At 45.6% G+C, this 22,257-nt stretch overlaps 1 pseudogene; it reads right to left on the minus strand.

Moving 5' to 3' along the window:
- Positions 1–13,812: 13,812 nt before the first annotated feature.
- On the minus strand, positions 13,813–17,248 carry LOC137312573 (probable G-protein coupled receptor 139; annotated as a pseudogene).
- Positions 17,249–22,257: the final 5,009 nt, after the last annotated feature.

Consider the following 22,257-nt stretch of genomic DNA (forward strand, 5'->3'; position numbering starts at 1 on the left):
TCAGGAAGGTGACGAGACGTCACGCGGAAGTATTTTTTTATTCGTTCATGGGATATGGGCGCCGCTGGCGAGGCCGGCATTTATTGCCCATCCCTAATTGCCCTCGAGAAGGTGGTGGTGAGCCGCCTTCTTGAACCGCTGCAGTCCGTGTGGTGAAGGTTCTCCCACAATGCTGTTAGGAAGAGTTCCAGGATTTTGACCCAGTGACAATGAAGGAACGGCGATATATTTCCAAGTCGGTATGGTGTGTGACTTGGAGGGGAACGTGCAGGTGGTGTTGTTCAGATGTGCCTGCTGCTCTTGTCCTTCTAGGTGGTGGAGTTCGCGTGTTTGGGAGGTGCTGTCGAAGAAGCCTTGGCGAGTTGCTGCAGTGCATCCTGTGGATGGTCCACACTGCAGCCACTGTGCGCCGGTGGTGAAGGGAGTGAATGTTTAGGATGGTGGAAAGGGTGCCAATCAAGCGGGCTGCTTTGTCCTGGATGGTGTCGACCTTCTTGAGTGTTGTTGGAGCTGCACTCATCCAGGCAAGTGTAAAGTATTCCATCACACTCCTGACTTGTGCCTTGAAGATGGTGGAAAGGCTTTGGGGAGTCAGGAGGTGAGTCACTCGCCGCAGAATACCCAGCTTTGACATCTACACTGGATTGAAGCTGTTTACAGTGAATAGCCTGAGATAAGGAAATGGTTAAACAATGCCTGAGAAACGACAAAATGACAAAAAACTTAAAAGAACAGGAGATGGGAGAGTATAGAAAAAACCTGAGGCCCAGAGCAGAGCGGAAGGAAGGTGTCAGCACTGATTCTATTTCTGTATCCATTGTGTATTTGGAGCAGATTCTGTTGAACTCTATTTCTTGAAATGTCGTCGCCGGGCAGTGTGGGATGTGCCAGGGGTAGCTGGGGTTCTTGGGCCACAGGGGGAGGGTGGATAGGCTGTGAGGGGACGCGGGTGACATTATGTGATCAGTGACACTGAAACACACACACCTTGAACAGTCAGTGACACATATCCCGTGTATGTGCTGACCAATTTATGACATATTTTTTCTATCAAATCAAACATTTCTCGGTGCTGTACATGTACATGTGCGGGAGCTGACACTGAGACTTACATGGGCCCTATAGTACCAGATGGAAGCGAATCGTTCACTTTTACCCGCTGTGTGCTGTACATGTACAGGAGCTGAAACTGAGACACACAGGACCGGACAGTAGCAGACGGGAGTGAATCTTTCCCTTTTACCAACTGTGCACTGTACATGTATAGGAGCTATCACTGAGATACACAAAAGTGGTACAGTATGCACAAGAACTTCAGCAAAAGGAGCAGGAGTAGGCCACACGGTCCCTCGAGCCTGCTCCGCCATTCAAGAAGATCATGGCTGACCTTCGACTTCAAATCCACTTTCCCGCCCGATCCTCATATCATAGGAACATAGGAACAGGAGTAGGCCATTCAGCCCCTCGTGCCTGCTCCGCCATTTGATAAGATCATGGCTGATCTGTGCTCTAGTTCCATATACCTGCCTTTGGCCCATATCCCTTAATACCTTTGGTTGCCAAAAAACTATCTATCTCACATTTAAATTTAGCAATTGCGCTAGTATCAATTCCCGTTTGTAGAAGAGAGTTCCAAACTTCTACCACCCTTTGTGCTTAGAAATGTTTTCGAATCTCGCTCCTGAAAGGTCTGGCTCTAATTTTTAGACTGTGCCCCCTACTCCTAAAATCCCCAACCAGCGGAAATAGTTTCTCTCTATTCACCCGATCCGTTCCCCTTAATATCTTATAAACTTCGATCAGATCACCCCTTAGCCCTCTAAACTCCAGAGAATACAGCCCCGATTTGTGTAATCTCTCCTCGTAACTGAACCCTTGAAGTCAGGGTATCGTTCTAGTAAACCTACGCTGCACTCCCTCCAAGGCCAATATGTCGTTCCGAATGTGCGGTGCCCAGAACCGCTCACTAAGCAGTATCGCCCCTACCCCCAGTGAGCAGTATCACCCCAAAGTGAGCAGTATCAGCCCCACCCCAGTAAGCAGTCCAACACCTCCCCCAGTGAGCAATAGCAACAGCACCCCAGTTAACCCCTCCAGTGAGCAGTATCACCCCCATCCTAGTGGTCAGAATCATCCCCCTCAAATGTAAATTAGCACCCCCACCACAGTGGTCATTATCAACCCCAACACAGTGAACCATCTCACCCCCACCCCAGTGAGCAGTATGAAGCCCACTCCAGTGAAAAGTCTCACCCCCACCCCAGTGAGCAGTATCACCCACCCCAGTGAGCAGTATGAAGCCCACCCCAGTGAGCAGTGTCACCCCCACCCCAGTGAGCAATATGAACCCCCCCCCCCCCCACGGTGAGCTGTATCATCCCCATCACAGTTAGCAGCATCACCTCCACCCCAATAAGCAGTATCACCCCTACCCCAGCAAGCATTATCATCCCCCCACGGTAAGCAGTATCACCCCACCGTTCTGCAGAGTCGACTCGCCCCCTCCCCCGTGAGCAGTATCATCCCCCCACAGTGAGCAGCATCACCTCCAACTCAGTGAGCAATATCACTCCCCGCAGTGAGCAGTATCACCCCCATCCCAGTGAGCAATATCACTCCCCTCAGTGAGCAGTCTCACCCCCATCCCAGTGAACAGTGTCACCCATCAGTGAGCAGTATCACGTCCCCGCACTGAGCAGTATCACCCCCACCTCACTGAGCAGTATCACCCGCACCACAGTGAGCAGTATCACCACGCCAGTGAGCAGTATCACCCGCACCACAGTGGCCAGTATCACCCCCCCTCCACAGTGACGATTATCACCCTCACCCCAGTGGTCAGTACCGCCCCCACCCCAGTGAGCATTATTGCCCCCCCACAGTGAAAATTATTGCCCCCACACCAGTGAACTTTATCGCCCCCACCCCAGTGGTCAGTATCACCACCACCCAAGCGCAAGGCCTGTTTAATTTGTTCATTGGTTATTTCACATTCTCTCCCCAATCCCTTACTGAATAGTAAGTAGAGTGTTTCGTGATACTGATGCAGCGAGCAGCGCATGTCAAGCACTCACCATATTTCTAACGACAGCCTCAGCTTTTGGGCTACCTATAATTTTTCAAAGAGCACGGCTGGTGATTTGCCATGCTCCTGCACAAAATGAGCTTTGCACATTTTAACAAATGCAGGGTAGAACTAATGGCAAATAGCTTTAAACTTCAGTATTCTCAGCATTGTTTCTGTTTCTGTTCTAATTTCATTCACTATTGTTTTGTTCACCTCTCTTGTTTGCTTCAAGTTGTATCTCCCTATACCCTCCTTGAGATTACTATTTTACAATGCTTTGCTGATTCCCTGTAATTATTCTTGGCTCTTTTTCCTGTGAGCCCCTTCACAAGGGTGAAGTCATTTCGATATGTGTGTCTCCCTACATGCCTCCCAGGGCTGGGAATCAGCTGCAAGTTCCACTTTTGCACTGAGTTTACATTCGCCTGCAGTGCTGCTCACAGGTGGTCTGGGCCCTGATCGGTGATGGACTCCGACCACAGTGCAGGTAAAGTACAGATATGTGAGAGGAGCAGTGGATAAAGTAACAGATACGTGCAAGAGAGGGCTGCCACCCACTGACACTGTCAGGGGCATTAAGGACGGGTGTGTTTTCAATCTGGGCTGTCCCAGAAGCTCTCAGCGATGCCTGACACATCCCATATTTCCAGGGCAGCACTGTAAACGGAGGGAAAAGGAGTTGAGATGTTCATGTTTCTACGCTTAATTCCTGGTGCAGTGGTCCGCCGCACTGTTGGGCTTCCAGCTGAATATTGGCTTCACGATGTGCAGATCGTCACACCGACGATAAAGTGCAAGGCGACACAGGCTGAAACTCACAGATTGTGTTGATATAGGATTCACAAAACAGACAACTGCCGCAACAGGAATTTTACTGATACGGGATTCATGAAAGAAACACATGATATAGAAAGAATTTCATGAAATTTATTGACGTGGGACTCACGAGACAAACGAGTACGATAGTGCGACTTTCATGGATTTAATCGATAGAGAGTTGAAAATCTTGCATCAGTCAATGTAACGGCGTGCACCAGCGATCAACTACAAGGATCATTTCTCACTCCGAGGGGAGACAAAAAACCCAAAGGGAAAAACACGGTCCAATTTTTGGAAGCGCTCTAGGAAATTCCGGCCCGACTCCTTAAAGCAATCAAGCAAAGCTCCAGGAGACCGTGGTCAGCCGTAATACATTTGCAAAATTAGAAGCAACGCTAGCAGAACGAAACAACTGTCCATTCCCATGTGTGGTAAACATTGGCTGTTGATATCGATGAGCTTACACTTGTTCCAAATGGACCTGTTCTGAATGATTCAGTGCAACCATCAACTTTGCAGCATGTTCGGTATCCATCATAGAAAAGATACATGTGCAAGGTTAGTGTGAACACTCTTAACATATATATGTGAATGGGGTCACACCGGGAGGGAAGCAACAATGGTGAAACATCCGACACCCCACATTGCAACCATGAAACCTCTGGATCATTGATTAGGCGGCTGGGTGGGTTCCCCATGTGACAAAAGTCGCAACCAGCTGGTGCAGCGTTTGGATCTTGTGGTTTTTTCTTCTTATTGAAGTGTCCCAGAGCCTTTTGAACCCCTTGGCTGTCCTCGTCGTTTAACAGACCACAATCGGCAACCTTCAAGTGCCTGAAGGCGAAATTGACCCGAGTCCCACGAGGTTCGATGTATTGTGAAGTCTGGGGCCGCACAATAGCTGCAGCCGTCTCTTGTGCTGAGCCAGGTGAACCATCAGTCAGCCTGCTCCCCCGCCCCATGTGACAGACAGCGGCCACGGCTGCTCGGCTGTATGAAGCCGAGTGGTGTGCTGGCAGACATTGCTGGAACTCACAGTGCCAACTGCAAACTGGGTGCGGTCAGGTGGTGAGGGGCTAGGAGCTTTATCACCCACGGATGTCCTCTTCACGATGTACAATGCGGGGAGGAGGGGGGGATCAGAGTCATCAACATCAGAAGGAACAACAGTGACGGCATTCTCAAGAGGCACTTCAGTGAAGCTCAGTGAGTTGCTGCTTGGTTCAGCCGTCCCCTCGGAAATTTCCATCCAAGGTTCCTCTACTCGCTGCAACTTGTCAAAATGGCTCCGTTCCAGTGCTGGTCAGGAAGAACAACTGGTGGCGTCACGCATCGGATGCAAGTCAGTGCTTCTCAGCGCTTGTGAGGGGGCGCGGATGGGCTTCAGTTCTCTCAACACCAGCACCTGTGACTGTCTGCACACGAGTTTGCGATGACGGCCAACGGCCCACAGCGGGATAAGTCTCCCCAGAGAAAACGCCAAATGCCTTTGGGCTACAACTGCATATCTGCAAGAGGGTGAATACCAAAGTCAGAAAAGTCAGTTGCAGATAGCTTGACCATCACATATCGGCAGATTATACTCCTTAACACCAGAGGTCACCGTGACTGGATCAGCCTCCTGCTGTTTGAGGCGCAGGTGATACAAGGAGCGGTGATTCTTGCTCATTTCAAACAGCTTTATTTTCTCCAAAATTTTTATCACTAATAAACAAGTATTCAAAGTATATTTTTAAAATCCTTTTTGTTAACGTTCCTTTGATTTTTCTCCCAGATTTTTGCTCGCAGCAGTGTCCAGAAGATTACGCTTTCATTCCTCGTGCTTCCAGGACAGGCCTAGAGAGAAACAAAGAGATAGAGAGACAGAGAGAGAGAGAGACAGTGAGCGAGACAGTTAGAAAGAAAAAGAGAGAAGGAGATTTCGAGAGCTAGAGAGACAGAGATAGAGTGAGAGAGAGAGAGACACAGAGAGAGAGAGTGAGACTGAGAGAGAGAGACAGAAAGAGAGAGAGCGGGAAAGACAAAGTGATAGAGAGACAGAAAGAGATAGCGAGAGAGGCAGAGGGAGTCGGAGACACACGTTCGAGACACAGGGAGAGAGACAGAGAGACATACTCAGAGAGAGAGAGATAGAGACAGAGAGAGAGGGAGAAACAGAGAAAGAGAGACATATCAAATCGGCTCCATTACCAAATCTGCCTAATCCCATCTCCATAACATCGCCCTTGTCCGCCCCTGCCTTAGGGATTCTGCTGCTGAAACCCACATCCACGCCTTTGTCACCCAGACTCCACTATTCCAATGCTCTCCTGGCCAGCGTCCCATCTTCCACCCTGCCTAAACTCCAACTCATCCGAAACCCATGCTGCTCGTAACCTAACTGGCAACAAATCCCGTTCAGCCATCACCCGGTCAGATAGCCTTTTCTTTCTCCTATACCTTTATCACTAACAAACAAAAGTGTTCAAAGGAACAATGATCATAGTATCATAATGTGTAGATTAGCTATCGAAAAGGACAAGGATCACTGTACAGTAAAAATACTTAACTGTAGGTGGGCCAATTTCCACTGGGTTCAGAACAGATCTGGCCCGGGTAATTGGAATCAAAGATTGGCAAGCAAAACTGTAATCGAACAATGGGTAGCCTTTTAAGAGAAGATAGGTCGGGTACAGTCTAGGTACATTGCTACGATGGGAAAGGGAGGGCAACCAAAGCCAGAGCTCCCTGGTTGGAGAAAGAGACAGAGAGTAAGATGAAGCAGATAAAACGGGCGTCTGACAAATGTCAGATTGATAATATAAGTGATAACCTGGCTAAATATAGAAAGTTCAGAGGGGAAATTAAAAAGGAAATAAGAGGGGCAAAGAGAGAGTATGAGAGTAGAATGGTCACTAAAGGGAATCCAAAAGTCTTCTATAGGCATATAAATACATGGACTGCAGGGGTTCAAGAAGGCGGATCACCACCACCTCCTCAAGGGAAATTAGGGATGGGCAATAAATGCCGGCCTCGCCAGCGACGCGCACATCCCATGAATGAATAATAACAAAATAAACGAGTATTAGGGGGAGGGGTGGACCAATTAGGGACCAAAAAGGAGGTCTACTAATGGAGGCTGAGAAACTAAATGAATGTTTTGCATCTGTAATACCAAGGAAGAAGATGCTGCTGAAGTCACAGTAAAAGAGGAGGAAGTTAAATACTGGATGGGCTAAAAAATTATAAAGGGGAGGTACTAGAAAGGCTGGCTGTACCTAAAGTAGAGAAGTCACCCGATCCGGATGGGATGCATCCTCGGTTGCTGAGTGAAGTAAGGGTGGAAGTTTCGGAGGCACTGGCCACAATATTCCAATCATACTTAGATACGGGGGTGGTGCCAGAGGACTAAAGAATGCAAATGTTACACCCTTGTTCAAAAAAGTGTGTAAGGATAAACCCAGCAACTACGGGCCAGTCAGTTTAACCTCGGTGGTGGTGAAAGTTTTAGAGGGTGATGGGAGTCTGGAGCTCGATGACTGAAAGGGTGGTCGAGGCAAAAACCCTCAATGCATTTAAAAAGCACCTGAATGTGCACCTGAAGTGCCACAAGCTACAGCTACGGACCAAGTGCTGGAGGGTGGGGTTCGGCTGGCTGGCACATTTTCTGCAGGTGCGGGCACGATGGGACGAATGGCCTCCTTCTGTGCCGTACATTTTCTATGATTCTATGATTCTAAGCTGGTGTTATTTTCCTTGGGGCAGAGAAGGTTGAGAGGAGATTTGATAGCAGTGTTCAAATTCATGAGGGGTCTAGACAGAGTAGATAGAGAGAAACCGTTCACATTGGCGGAAGGGTCAAGAACCAGAGGACACAGATTTAAGGTGATTTGCAAAAGGACCAAAGGTGACATGAGGAAAAACTTTCTCACACAGCGAGTGGTTAGGATCTGGAATGTACTACCTGAGAGGCTAGTGGAGGCGGATTGAATCATGGCTTTCAAAAAGGAAATTGGATAAGTACTTGAAGGAAAAATAAATTGCAGGCTACAGTGAAAGGAATGTGGTGTGGGATGAGCTGGATTGCTCATGCAGTGCGCTAGCACGGGCTCCACGGGCCGAATGGCCTACTTCTGTGCTGTAACCATTCTATGATTCTATTATTCCATGATTCGAAGCATTTTTAAAATATTATTTAATGTTCCTAAAATTTGTCTCCCTGGTTTTTCCTCGCAGTATGTCCAGGACATTAATCTTTAATTCCTAGCGCCTCCGGGACAGTCCTGAAGAGAGGCAGAGAGAGAGAGAGCGAGACAATGAGAGAGAAACAGAGAGAGAGGAAGAGAGAGAGAGTCAGGCAGAGAGAAGGATACAGGGAGATCGCCAGACAGGCACAGAGAAAGACTGAGAGAAAGAGAAAATAGAGCGAAAGAGAGACAGGGTTGGATAGACAGAGAGAGTCACAGAGAGAAAAAGACAGAGACAGGGACACAGGGATAGAGAAACAGAGAGAGACACAGAGAGAGCGAGATAGAGAAAGAGGCACACAGGGATAGAGAGACAGAGAGAGACTCAGAGAGAGAAAGACAGAGAAAGAGAGAGAGAGAGAAACACACACACAGATGGAAAGGGAAAGAGAGACAGAGAGACAGAGAGGCATTTCATATCTGCTCCATCACCAAGACCGTCCAATTCCTCTTCCATAACATCACCTTCCTCCGCCACTGCCTCAGCTCAGCAGCTGCTGAAACCCTCATCCATTGTCACGTCCAGATTCACTATTCCAATGCTCTCCTGGTCGGCCTCCCATCATCCAACCTCTGTAAACTCGAGCTCATCCGAAACTCCTGCTGCCAGTATCCTAACTCGCAGTACGTCCCGTTCATCCATCACACGGTCCAACAGCATTCTTTTTGCCTATAGTTTTATTATTTATAAACAAAAATGTTAAAAGCAATTTTTAATCATTTTTTAACGTTACTTTTATTTTTCTCCTGGAGTTTTGCTCGCAGCAGTGTCCGGAAGGTTAATCTTTCATTCCTGGAGCTATCGGGACAGTCCTGGAGGGCTGGGAATGATAGAGTGGGGAAGGATGCGATCGGGGGCAGCAAGAATTAAATGAAAGAGAGGGACAGACAGAGAGGCAGAGAGAGAGAGAAAGAGAGAAGAAGACAGAGAGAGAGCAAGACAGAGAGAGAGACTGAAAGATGGAGAGACCGAGACAGAGAGAGAGAGACAAAGAGGGAGAGAGAGACAGAGAGAGGCAGAGAAAGAAGGAGAGAAAGAGAGACAGATACAGAGAGAGAGACACAGGGAGATAGCCAGAGAGATAGAGCAGCAGAGAGAGCCAGAGCGAGAGAGAGACTGAGATATAGACACTCTGAAAGAGAAAGCAGTCCTGATGTTGAGTGCATTTCCGATTTATTACCAGCAGTGTGAACAGTATGTGCATTCATAAACGTACGTTTGACCAGCAGAAAGCTTCATTAAGTGACCTTCACAATTATCAATCTAAATATCCATTTCATGGAATCTAAAAATTTAGGATCAATTTGGCCCAAGTTAACATCTGACCTGATTTTGAGTTGGGGTGAGTATAAAGTAAGAAAGACTCGCATTTATGCAGTCCCTTTAACGACCTCAAGATATCCCAAAGCGATTTACAGCGAATGAAGTACTTATGAAATGTTGTCACTGTTGTAGCGGAGGGAAGACAGATGTAAAACACAGATGATCTGTTCTTTTTCACATTGCTGTTTGTGGGATCTTGCCAAATTGCGCACAGCAAGATCCCACAAACATCAATGTGATAATGACCAGATCGTCTGTGTTTTAGTAATGTTGTTTGTGGGGTAAATATAGACCAGGACATCGGGGAGAACTCCCCTGTTCTTCTTCAATATGGTTCCATGGAATCTTTTAGGTCCACCTGAGAGAGCAGACGCAGCCTCAGTTTATCGTCTCATCTGAGGACGGAACCTCTGACAATGCAGCACTCCCTCAGTTCCTCACTACGTGTGTCAGCCTAGATTTTGTACGCAAGTCTCTGGAGTGGTATTATTTACCCACAATTTACTAATTCAGAGGCGAAAGTGCTGCCCACTGAGCCACGGCTGACAATGTGACCTGTGTGTGGTTTTAATTGAATGTGAAAGCATTCGCAGTTTGCGCCCTGCAACACCCGGTTTGCCCAAATGTGAAAAGAGCCGTAAAATATTTCCTTAGTTTTAAGTTTTATTTTTTTAAAAGGTGCACCTACAGAAATAAATAACTGTTAATTCAGAATCTATTTTGGGCCCTGATGTGAATTTTTATTGGAATTCACCCTTTCAGACATATGGGGAAGCTTTGGAGCGAACTGATTTGAATTTGATATTTTAATTCCCTATTCATTAGTGGTACAGTTCAGGTCAATTCCAGCCCAATGTCATTACAAGGGACGCGTGTCTCCTGACTGTACAGTCCGTGTGTGTGTCAGTGTCACTGGTCCCAAAACGTAACCCAGGAGTCCACCTCATCCATGCCTTTGTCACCTCCAGATTCCGCTTTTCCAATGCTCTCCTGGTCGGCCTCGCATCTTCCACCCTCCGAAACTCCAACTCATCCGAAACTCCTGCTGCCCGTAACGTAACTCGCAACAAGTCCCGTTCACCCATCACCCGGTCAAACAGCCTCAGTAAAAAGACAAGTGGTCAAAGTATTTTTGACGTTCCAGTGATTTTTCTCCAGGTTTTTTGCTCACAGTAGTGACCAGGAGCTTAATCCTTCATTCCTCGAGCCCCCGCGGCAGACCTTGACGGCTCGGAATCCTAGAGAGAGGAAGAAGGCGATTGGGTGCAGCAAGAATTAAATTAAGGAGAGGGACAGTAAGAAAGACTGAGAAAGTGAGACAGAGAGCGACAGACATAGAGAGAGAGAGAGAGAAACTGAGATAAAGAGAGACCGAGAGAGAGACAGAGAGGGATAAGGAGAGACAGAGAGAGACACACACACAGAAAGAGAGAGAGACAGAGGGTAAGACAAAAAGACAGAGAGAGAGAGAGATCAATTGAGTGATAGAGACAGGAAGAGAGACAGAGAGAGACCCACACACAGAGATAGAGAGAGAAAGACAGAGAGACATATCATAACCGTTCCTTCACCAGGACCGCTTACATTCACCTCCATAACATTTGCCCAGTAAACCTTTAAGGAAGGTCAGGGATTGGTGTATTTGCCCATTCAACTTGTGTTCGGTTTGTGGATCTTGCTACGAGATGTGATTTAACATTTGGTGAGGTTGTTGATCCAGTGAAATTCTGCACCTGTGGGCTGACAGTTGTTTAATTAGATATTGTCACGTTTCATTGTAACATTCGGATACTGAATGTACTGTGTGCAACCATGTTTTGATCTACAAAAGCCCACAGTTCTTGGTGTTAGTTTTTAGTTTTCGTGCAATATTGAAGGAGCTGTCTCCACTGTGCTGTATCCACAGACATGCTGGAATAAAAGAGCACATATCTACCTTTGATTGTACCGAGTTTGTTGAATCTCTCTCACTAAAGGAGAGGCTTTCTTTTAATTGGAAGAAGCCTACTGTATTCAGCTTACTACAAGTATTTACAAGTATTCTTCAAAATAGAAGACTGACACACTTGATAACATTTACCTGGAAAGCCATCAGAGAATCAGCACAGACAAGGTATCAGCGCCTTTACGCAGTAAATTATTAGGTGAATCAGCATAGACCAGGGATCAGGGGATTTACCCAGGAAACTGTCAGGTGAATCAGCGCAGACCAAGGATCAGGGCCTTTACCCAGTAAACTATCAGGTGAATCAGCACGCACCAGGGATCAGGGCCTTTACCCAGTGAACTATCAGGTAAATCAGCACGCACCAGGGATCAGGGCCTTTACCCAGTGAACTATGAGTGAATCAGCACAAACCAGAAATGAGGGCCTTTACCCCGTAAATCATTGGGTGAATCAGCACAGGACAGGGATCAGTGCCTTTACCCTCCAAACGATCAGGGAATCACCACAGACAGGGATCAGGGCCTTTACCCAGTAAACTATGAGTAAAACAGCATAAACCAGGGATCAGGGCCTTTACCCACTAAACTATCAGGTGAATCAGCACACACCAGAGATCAGGGTCGTTTCCCAGTAAACTATGAGTAAATCAGCGCAGACCAGGGATCAGGCCCTTTCAAATTTCCGTTAAAAATCATTTGCATAATCACAAACGTATGATCTTCAATTAACCAGCGTAATCGGGCATTGTAATAGAACGACATCGTTTCGTCTAATTCCTTTCCATTAAAAGGTATTCCTTGATGTATTTAGGAGTGGTAATCTGGTGCAGTTTTATTGGTGCTGCTGAAAATGAGGTTTATCACCAAAAATAGCATTTTTAATAATAATTTCCAATCCTCCACCTGTGAGTAACCTGTTTTTAATCACTGAATATGATTTAAACAACTACATTGAACCATTTACTTGTTTCATAGAATTATACAGCACGGATAGAGGCCCTTCGGCCCATCGTGTCCGCGCCGGCCATCAAGCCCTGTCTACTCTAATCCCATATTCCAGCATTTGGTCCGTAGCCTTGTATAGAGTCACAGTGTGTTTCATTGATATACACGAGTCAATTTCTTATTTTTTGATGTGAAGAACATTTTAAACCGTGCCCACTAATGCCTGAGTGCCGAAGAAAACGAGACAATTTGAAGAGCTTCCCGAACCAGCGCAATCAGCGGAATCTCGCAATGTCGACCTGGGGACCTGATCAGTTCTGTGGGCAAGCCCTGATCCGGTACAATTGATTGTTCAACGAGCATAAAAGATGACTGAAAATACCAACCTAAGTGGTTTTGGGTGCAACTCACTGAAGTTTAAAATCCCCCCCCATCTTTTCCCTGGTTTGGCCAATTCCGCCCGGATTGAACTGATATCACTGGTGTAAACAAATGCAAACTCGACCTTCATATTTTAACTTCTCCTTTTCAATCTACCCTCAAAACCCCTCTCTCCCACATTATTTCTCTCTGTGTCTGTATCTGTCCCAATGTCTCTGTTTCCCTCTGTCTCTCTGTCTCATTCTCTCTCTGTCTCTCTCTCTCTATCACCCTCTTTCACTTTCACTCATTCCATCTGCTTCTGACAAGGTGTCTTGAAGCAAAATTGTGAAGCTCTGGAACAAACTGAATTGAAGTTGATATTTTAATCCCATGTTCATTTGTGGCACAGCTCAGTTCAAATGAACATCAAAGTGTGTACACGGGACACGTGTCTCCTGACTGGACATTGTGTGTATGTGTGTGTGTGTGTGTGTGTCTGTCGCAGTGTCACTGCTCTCATAACGTAAAATGGGTTCCCCTTCAAATCCTGTCTCCCGCTCTCCCTGTGCCCTATGTGTCTCAGGCACTCATTGCCCAATAACGTAACGCAGGGATCCCCCTCACAGCCTGTCTCACCTTTTCCGTTTGCGCCATGTTTCTCAGACTCTCCTGGTCCAATAACCTAACCCAGAGGTCCACTCGCAACCTGTCACCCCCACCCCATGTGCCCCTTGTGTCTCAGTGTTTCCTGGTCCCATAACGTAACCCTGTCGTTTGTCTGCCTGTGTGTCTGTCCATCTCTGAAATTTTGTCTCTCCATTTCTGTAGAGTGCACCCATTCTGATCAGACACTCAGCAGTGACTATAGTTGCCAGGTTTGCCCATTTTGCAGTAGATACAGGGCGGCCATGTAGTTGAGGGCCAGTTGAGCTCTTTAGTGCCGCCTTTTTGAGCAACAATCCATGTGTCATCTGCAGAACCAGCCCTGCCACAATAGGTCAGATTATTTACAAAACATAATATCAGAATCAGGTTTAAGATCATTTGAGGTGTCGGTTCTGCTAATATAAAATTAACTTTCCGTCCATTGGGAAGTGTGGGCACAGAATATGAAATGGGATTTAGTTCTTGTGCTTGAAAACCTTCAGCTCTTTCTATAATTTTACTAATTTAACAATTAGAATCAGTGGGTATTTCACCGCTTTCTTCAGCTCCTCTCTGAATTTAGTCTGGGTCAGAACATAAATACACGTGTTTGTGCAGGAACTGAGGAGTTGCAGCATTCCTGCAGTGGATTCCGTGATATAAAGAGGGTCAGTGGGGGAGTAATAATAATAACTGTTTGTAATTCGCTGATAGATATAAAATACAACCTGTGTCATCCATAACAATATAAAACAGCCCGATATACTGAAGAGTAAAATGATGGATTTCTTTCGGTTCTCCATCTCTGGATCCCTGTGATTCTCTCCATTGCTTCTGCCCCGGAGTCCTCTGCGGACTCGACTGGACAATAAAATACGTCTGACCGTCAGAACATTGAGCAGCAAAATCAGAAAGACCGGGACACAAGGGGTTAAAATGAGGTGAATCATGTCAAATGCGACCCATGCGGTAGAAGTATTGAAGCTCGGTTTACTCACACAAAACCAGGGAACATTATCAATAATATATTTAGGTTCAATTATGAAGCACCAGGGGAGACTCTCCAAACAGCTCAGCACACTCACTGTTCCCAGAACCACAGCTGCCGTTTTCTCGGTGCAATATTTTGTTTTCAGCTTCTCACAACAAATGGCCACAAATCGATCAAAGGTGAAAGCGACTGTAAGCCAGACAGAAACCACCGTGGTTGCAAAAACGAGGAATGTAACGAGACTACACACGGGAGTAATATCCAGGAATGAAATTGGGAAATAAATCACACTAATCCGCCTCAATATCGGATCAGAGATAACAACCAGGAGATCGGCCAATGCCATTCCTACCATGTAGCGAGTGATACATTTGGAGAGTCCGCACTTTCCTCTGGACAGGATCACAATCGCCACCAAGTTAACTGTAATGAGAGAACATAGAGCAGAGAAATTACTGACCAGACCTGGAGCCAAAGCAGCAGTTTCAGAGGATCTGGGGTGAAATTTCCAGCTTTGTTGCTGCATCAAACGGTTGAAAATGATTCATTGACCTGTGCAGCGCTTCCGGGCAGAAAGATGTTTTTAAACACAATGATCAATAATGAATTGGGAAAACGAGACAGAAAGTTAATAAAGTGAGCACGTGACCCAGTGGAAGGTCTGAGTGTGGGCGCAGTGATGGTGGGGAAGGAGAAGGGGATTCACTGAGCGGGAATGCAGCGAATTAACGCCGGATTTGGGCTCCAGACGGACGGGGAAGAGAGCTAAGTGTCGAGAATGTGAGAGGACAGGGGTAGGTGCAGCTGATTTGTTGCTCTGGGTTAAGATAGCCGACAGGGACTGGCACTGAACGGGGAAAGGCAGCTGGAGATCGAGCAATTGAGTGAAATTGGGAGGGGAACAATGAAAAGGACATGTGGGAGCTGGAGGGGAGTCAGGAACGGGTGGTTTGGGAAAGCGGATATACGGAGGCAACGGGTGAGGAGACAGAGGATTCAATGCAGGGGGAGGAGAGGCTGGAATTCATAGGGAGAGACTGCAACAGAATGTTAGAGGGAATCTAATCTATAGGCTCCACTAACACAATCCAATCAATAAATTCAACCATTGAATTCTGTCCTTATTGGTGTCAGGGAACTACTCGTTGGGTAGATGTTGCTTTCAATAAGTTAACTTTGCATATTCGATTAAAATTAAATTAAAATTTATTCACTAAATCAGCCTCGTTTTTTATTGGATTAAGCTGACACATAGCTTTTAGAATGCAGTATCTTAATAGGTCATAACGGTCAAGAAATGACTGAGTCTATTCTTTAAATATATTTCAATTATGTTTATTTATTCAGTCAGTGAATTATTGAAAGGAACATTGATCTAAACAGATTGAGGACCTGAAAGCGATAAACACACCAGGAGAGAGTACAATAAAACTCTCACAATCTGAAATTATCCTAATAAAACCTTCAAGTTACAATTCTGCTTCATAATTGTACTGGGAGTTTCAGCAGCTCATTCCGATTAATTGTTCACTCCGCTGCTGCTTTCTCTCGGTCTCTCCCCACCCCCCCCCCCCCCCCCCCCCGCCCCCGTATCTCTCTGTCTCTCTGCTCTCTTTCTCAATGCCAGTTTGCACATCCGATTCAATCCTAACATCTTGAGCCTGCATTCTGTTCACCAGCCCCGTGTTCGAACGATTCTATTCTCCGTGGCAGTTTATTAAATGGTGAAGCCTCTGTGAATAGTTTAATGTTGCTACAGATCATCCAAGTCTCCACCTGTTCACCGACACTATTCACTTCACCTACAATGCATGGAATAAACAGAACCGAATGCAGCTCCCAGACACATCTCACAATAATTGAAATTCATTCTCCTGCAATTATAAAGTACATGATGTGGAGATGCCGGTGATGGACTGGGGTTGACAATTGTAAACAATTTTACAACACCAAATTATAGTCCAGCAATTTTATTTTAAATTCACAAGCTTTCGGAGGCTTCCTCCTTCCTCAGGTAAATGTTCCTTTAAAGTACAGCTTTAGATGGCGGCATTGACCAATTAAAAAAACGCCAAAATCACCTCTGCTGCTGATAATCTACAAATAAATGGAATGGCTCCTGATTCCAACAGAAAAAAGTGCAAACTAATAGAACAAAACCTCAAAATATTGCATTTTACAGTCAATTCATCCACAGTCAATCAGAGAAGGAGATTTGAAAGAATCAGCAGCAAACTTTGTTCATTAGCCAGACATCTGAAGCCGCGACAGATACACACAATGAAATAATCTTTTACAACAGTGATAACCAATAAATACATGAAAATCCCAGTTAAACTGAGCCATTTTATTGTGGAGGGAGGACATTGCGCTGTCTCTCAGTAACAATGAAACAGTGAACTGTCTCATTAACAATCACTGAAAACTCATTGATGAAACAATATTCCAGGACTGGTTAGTTCCACACCATGAAACTGCTTACAGCTCCTGATGGTCTGATACTAGCTCTTAGACCAAACACCTGACACCAGTACTTTCAGTGCATAGAATAATCTGATAACAATGCCAGAGTTGGATTACAAAGTACATTACAGATATAATGAAGCTCCTCCTAGACCAAATGTTTAAATGTTAAGAACATACCATTATTCAACAATATTTTCAGTATAGAGAATAACCCAGTAACAATGCTAGGGTTGAATTATAACGGATAAAATGCAGCTGCTACAAGACGAAAAGAGCAGAGACAGGACATTCCATCGATTGATAGAATACAAGAACTGCCGGCTGTGTAAAGCATGATGGGAGAAATAAAATACCATGTACAGCAGCACAGTTAACATCGACTTACCCGAAACTCCAACGGCTGCAAGAACAGGATAATAAATGTGTTTTATCTGACGAATTACTGAATAATGCATTTCTGCGAGAAGCCGTGACTTATTTTGGCTTGAAAACCACAGCTCTGGAAGGCACTATGAGGTGATTCATTCCAACAATCCCTGATTTATACAGGGGATAAATCTCCACTGACACGGTTATGCACCTGATTATTGTTATTAATTACAGTCATTTGAACAACCACATTACATCAGCAGCTTTGACTCCGATGTAAATAATGACATGGATATATCACAAACATCCCAAAGTTCAGAAAACCACCTGAATCAGATCTATCTCAGGAATAAAGTTACAAGCTGTGCTCATACACGACTGATCCAACAATAATGAGCGGCTTCATTTACAATTTTCATATAATTGCATTGACCATGTTCACTCTTGCCGATTTATACCGATTTCACCGCCTGCACACTGATTCCAGGAACACAAACAGACCCGTTTCGCTCTTTTCCTGCAGTTTCCCAGTTAAAATATGGATTTGAACATCTGTGTAGGGTATTTCTAACACGATTATGGTACAGTGGAGTTTTATTATGTTTCTCAGAAGGTTCAGCACTATGCGTGCTTAAGCAATAGTTAGTAAATACAGAACTAGAGTTATATCACCCGTCCTGTGTCGAGAGTGTGCTTACTTCGCACAGGACTCTTGACGGTCATCCCCCCAGTGGTCTCTTCCGCTAATATCGTTGTCCTTCCCCGTAGAGGCTTCCTCTGTCTACGGTTGGGGTCTTCCTATCCCTCGAGACAAGGTTCCCTTTCTACCCCCTCTGAGGCTTTCCTGTTCTCCAAGACAAGGCTCCCTGTCGGTCCCTGTCTCGTTGGCCTCTGACCATTTTGGATCCAGACACTTCCTTCCTTAAGGATGCCTACTTTCGATCCAGGGTCAACGGTTACTCACGTCTGTGTCCTCTATAACCTGACACTCGCAAGGGTTGTCTCTTTCATGCCACTTTTGAGGGTGAGCCTATTATTGGCAGAGGGGTTTACACAATTGGGGTCTCTCAAAAGGGCGAGATGCCAATAGAGCGTCGAGTATCCTTCTCTCTTTCTCGGATGGACAGGGGGTGATGGAGTTGCCACTCCTACCACCATGCCATGCCCCTTGAATTGACCAATCACCAGTTACCACCATTCCCTCGGGACTGGACCCTCACTTTATCTGGTGGTGTTTTTCTAAAAGCCAATTTTAGCACCGTCTGCTATCTTCCACTCCTGTCTGGGCCCCAGGCTTGGAAATCTAAGTCTCTATTGTTTCATATGGAACGTTAGGTTCCAGCCTCGTGGACATGTCTGCGTAGCTATGGTGACAGGTTATGTGCCGTGCTGGCGATTTCATACTTTTTACAAAGCTTGGCAGATTCTAAGTTGTGTGGTTAATTACTATATACTTGCTTATTTAATATAAAAGAGAAAATTGCGTTCATACAAGGATAGAAGAAGGTACATGTCCCAAAAATAGGTTGTACAATGAGTCCAAGTACACGTATGATTAGGGCAATACATTGGTTAACAATCATCAAATATAAATTTAATTAATACAAAAAGTACATTGCCAAAACGATATATTTGATACAGATTTCGCAGGTGACAGTATAATCTTACAAAAGGACAGTTAAAGGGCAGGTTGAGAATTACAGCCGAGAAATGACTGTGGGTGATATTTGGGGTCGGACACTGAACGCGCTTCATTGCCATTCCTCTCTCCATTGTATTACTGCAGATGTTTCCGCGTTTTTACTAAATTTGATTCATGGCTCCAATAAAACTGGTCCCGTGTAACCCCGAGCTGAGCTCATGACCCGATTTGACCTCCATCACAAAGACCCCGTGCTTCCCACACCCGCCTTCATTCCTTCCTCAGCCTATTTCCATTGAAACTTTCATCAATGCCTCTGTCCCCTCCAGACTCCATTCCTCCAGTTCACTCCTGGCCGACCATCCATCCTCCACCTTCCGACCCGCACCAGGACCTTCTCGGCCTCAATGACCCTCACTGGCTCCCAGTTCCCCATCGCCTTATATTTAAACTTATCATTCTTGGGTTTAAATACCATAGACCCGCCCCCACCCCCCGCATCCCACTGCCCCCTCCCCCCAGCTCCACACATAAAATGATCGAATCTAGAGCACAGAGTACGCAGTTCGACCCATCGTGCTTGTGCTGGCCCTTTGAAAGTACTATCCAATTCGTCGCCCTCCTCTGCTCTTGCCCCATAGCCCTGAAAAGTTCCCCATACAACTACAGGAAACCCACTGGTGACCTCCTCATTCATCTCACACGTGCTGTGTACTGTACATGTACAGGAGCTGACATTGAGACACACACAGGCCGTACAGTACCAGACGGGAGTGAATCATTTATTTTACTTGCTGTATGTTGTACGTGTACAGGAACTGACACTGAGACACACAAGGGCGGTAGAGAACCAGACGGGTATGAAATGTTCCCTATTACAAGCTATATGCTGTACGTGTACAGGAGCCGACACTAAGACACACACGGGCCGTACAGTACCAGACGGGCGTGAATCATTCCCTTGTACTCACTGTGTACTGTACATGCAAAGAAGCTGATAATGAGACATACACGGGTTGTACAGTATGGGAAGGAGTGAATCGTTTCCATTTACATTTGCATAGAATTACGTAGAATGTACAGCACAGAAACAGGCCATTCGGCCCAAAAGGTCCATGCCTGTATTTATATTGCATATGCACCTCCTCCCTCCTTCTTCATCTAACCCTATCAACATACCCTTCCCTTCCTTTCGCCCTGCTGTGTTTATCTAGCTTCCCCTTAAATGCATCAATGCTGGAAGCCGCAATTACTCCTTGTGGTAGCGAGTTTCACTTTCAAACCACTCTCCGGGTAAAAAAGTTTCTCCTGAATTCACTATTGGATTTATTAGTGACTATCTTATATTTATGGCCCCTGGTCTACCATGCAAGTGAAAATATCTTCACTATGTCTACCCTATCAAAATCTTTAATAATCTTAAAGACTATTATTTCACCCCTCAGTCTTCCCTTTTCTAGAGAAAAGAGCCCCAGCCTGCTCAATCTTTCCTGATGCAAGTTCAGGAGCTGACACTGAAGCACACGTGGGCCATACATTACCAGACAGGAGTGACTCGTTCCCATTTACCCATTGTGCACTGTACATGTACGGGAGCTGACACTGAGATGCACACGGGCCGTACATTATCAGACAGGATTGAATCATACATACCCTTTAGGCCATTATGTGCTGTACCTGTACAGGAGCTGACACGGAGTCCTTGTTTCTCTCGCTCTCTCTCTCTCTTTCCCTCTTTCCCTATCTCTGGCTCCTCTCTCTTGCTCCTATATCTCACCCTGTTTCTCTCCCTCTCTATTTCTTTCTTCCACTCTCTGTTGTCCCTCTCATTTCTTCTTTATTGAAAAGTACGGGGGTGGGGGGAGGGGGGGTTGGGGGGGGGGGTGGGGGGGGGGGGGCGGCGAGGGCTCATTTCTAGCCCAGGGTTTTATTTATTGTCCATGTCTGATGTATTTATTTCTTTGAACAGTTTGTCAGAGAGAGTTTCACTGCCTCAGAGTGTTTACAGAGAGAGAGAGAGAGAGAGAGAGTTAATGAATGATTTAAAAACAACAATCCAGCCCAGTGTAGTTAAATCGTATCCCCTATTAATCCAAAAGCACTTTATTATGATCAAAATTCAGTATTTCACAGGTCAAGTATGCACCGGACATGGATTATACCAACCTCCCACTCAATACTTTACTGTAAATAGTGTCTGCCAAAATCAAAACCGGTTTAGCAACTGAACCCCTCAAATAACCGTTATACTGAATATTGCAATCTCTCACTGATTCGATCCATTTCACCCATTGTGTGCTGTACATGTACAGGAGCTGATACTGAGACACACACGGGCCGTACAGTATCAGACTGGAGTGAATCGTTCCCTTTTACTCGCTGTGTACTGCACATGTACAGGAGATGAAACTGAGACACACACCGGACGTACAGTACCAGACGGGAGTGAATCGTTCCCTTTTACATGCACGGAGACGTGCCTCCCGATTGTACATTCTGTGTGTAGAAGGAGTGTGTCCCATGTCCACACTTTGCTCCTTCCAGCCCCTGTGTGTGGGTGTTGAGGGTGAGCTGTGTCTGTAATCGATCTCTTTCACTGGGGCCTGGTTTTTGCCCTCGAGCCCTGTGAAAGGGGCTCGTGTGAGTTGTTTCCGGGGCAGTGGGGAAGTAGGATCAGTGTTTGTAACTAATTAAAACTGCACTAATATTCTCCACAAGGATTTAAGAGAGCGGAAAGGTTACAAATCAGCCAAAAAAAGTCTGTGGGATGTGAGAGGTGCACCGTTTCAATTTGATATCATCCTTGCAAATCTTTTTTGAACCTTCTACAGAGTTATGGTATGAAATGGAGACTTGAACCAGTCACAGCACTCCAAGTGTGAACAAACCAATGTTCTATAGAAGCTTAAAATATTTCAATTATCGTCCCATAGAAATGAACCCCATAGCTTTATTTGTTTATTCTTAATGACTTTGTCAACTCGCGGTGCTACTTTTAATGATTTGTGTATTGGTTCGACGAGATCCCATTGCTCCTCTTCCCCATTTAGACTTTTATTTTCCAAGGAATATGTGGTCTCCTTATTACTCCTACCAAAATGTACCGCCTCACGCTTATCTATATTGAAATTCATTTGCCATTTACTCGCCCATTCTTCAAGTTTTATAACGTCTCCCTGTGTTTTGTCGCAGTCCTCCTCAGTACTGCAATCCTTCCCGGGGATGAGGGGGCAGACATATGAGGAGAGGTTGAGTGGATTGGGACTCTACTCATTGGAGTTCAGAAGAATGAGAGGCGATCTTATTGAAACATATAAGATTGTGAAGGGGCTTGATCGGGTGGATGCGGTCAAAATGTTCCCAAGGATGGGTGAAACTAGAACTAGGGGGCGTAATCTTAGAATAAGGGGCTGCTCTTTCAAAACTGAGATGAGGAGAAACTTCTTCACTCAG

Source organism: Heptranchias perlo, unplaced genomic scaffold (assembly GCF_035084215.1).
Source record: "Heptranchias perlo isolate sHepPer1 unplaced genomic scaffold, sHepPer1.hap1 HAP1_SCAFFOLD_43, whole genome shotgun sequence".
Classification (NCBI taxonomy): Eukaryota; Metazoa; Chordata; class Chondrichthyes; order Hexanchiformes; family Hexanchidae; genus Heptranchias; species Heptranchias perlo.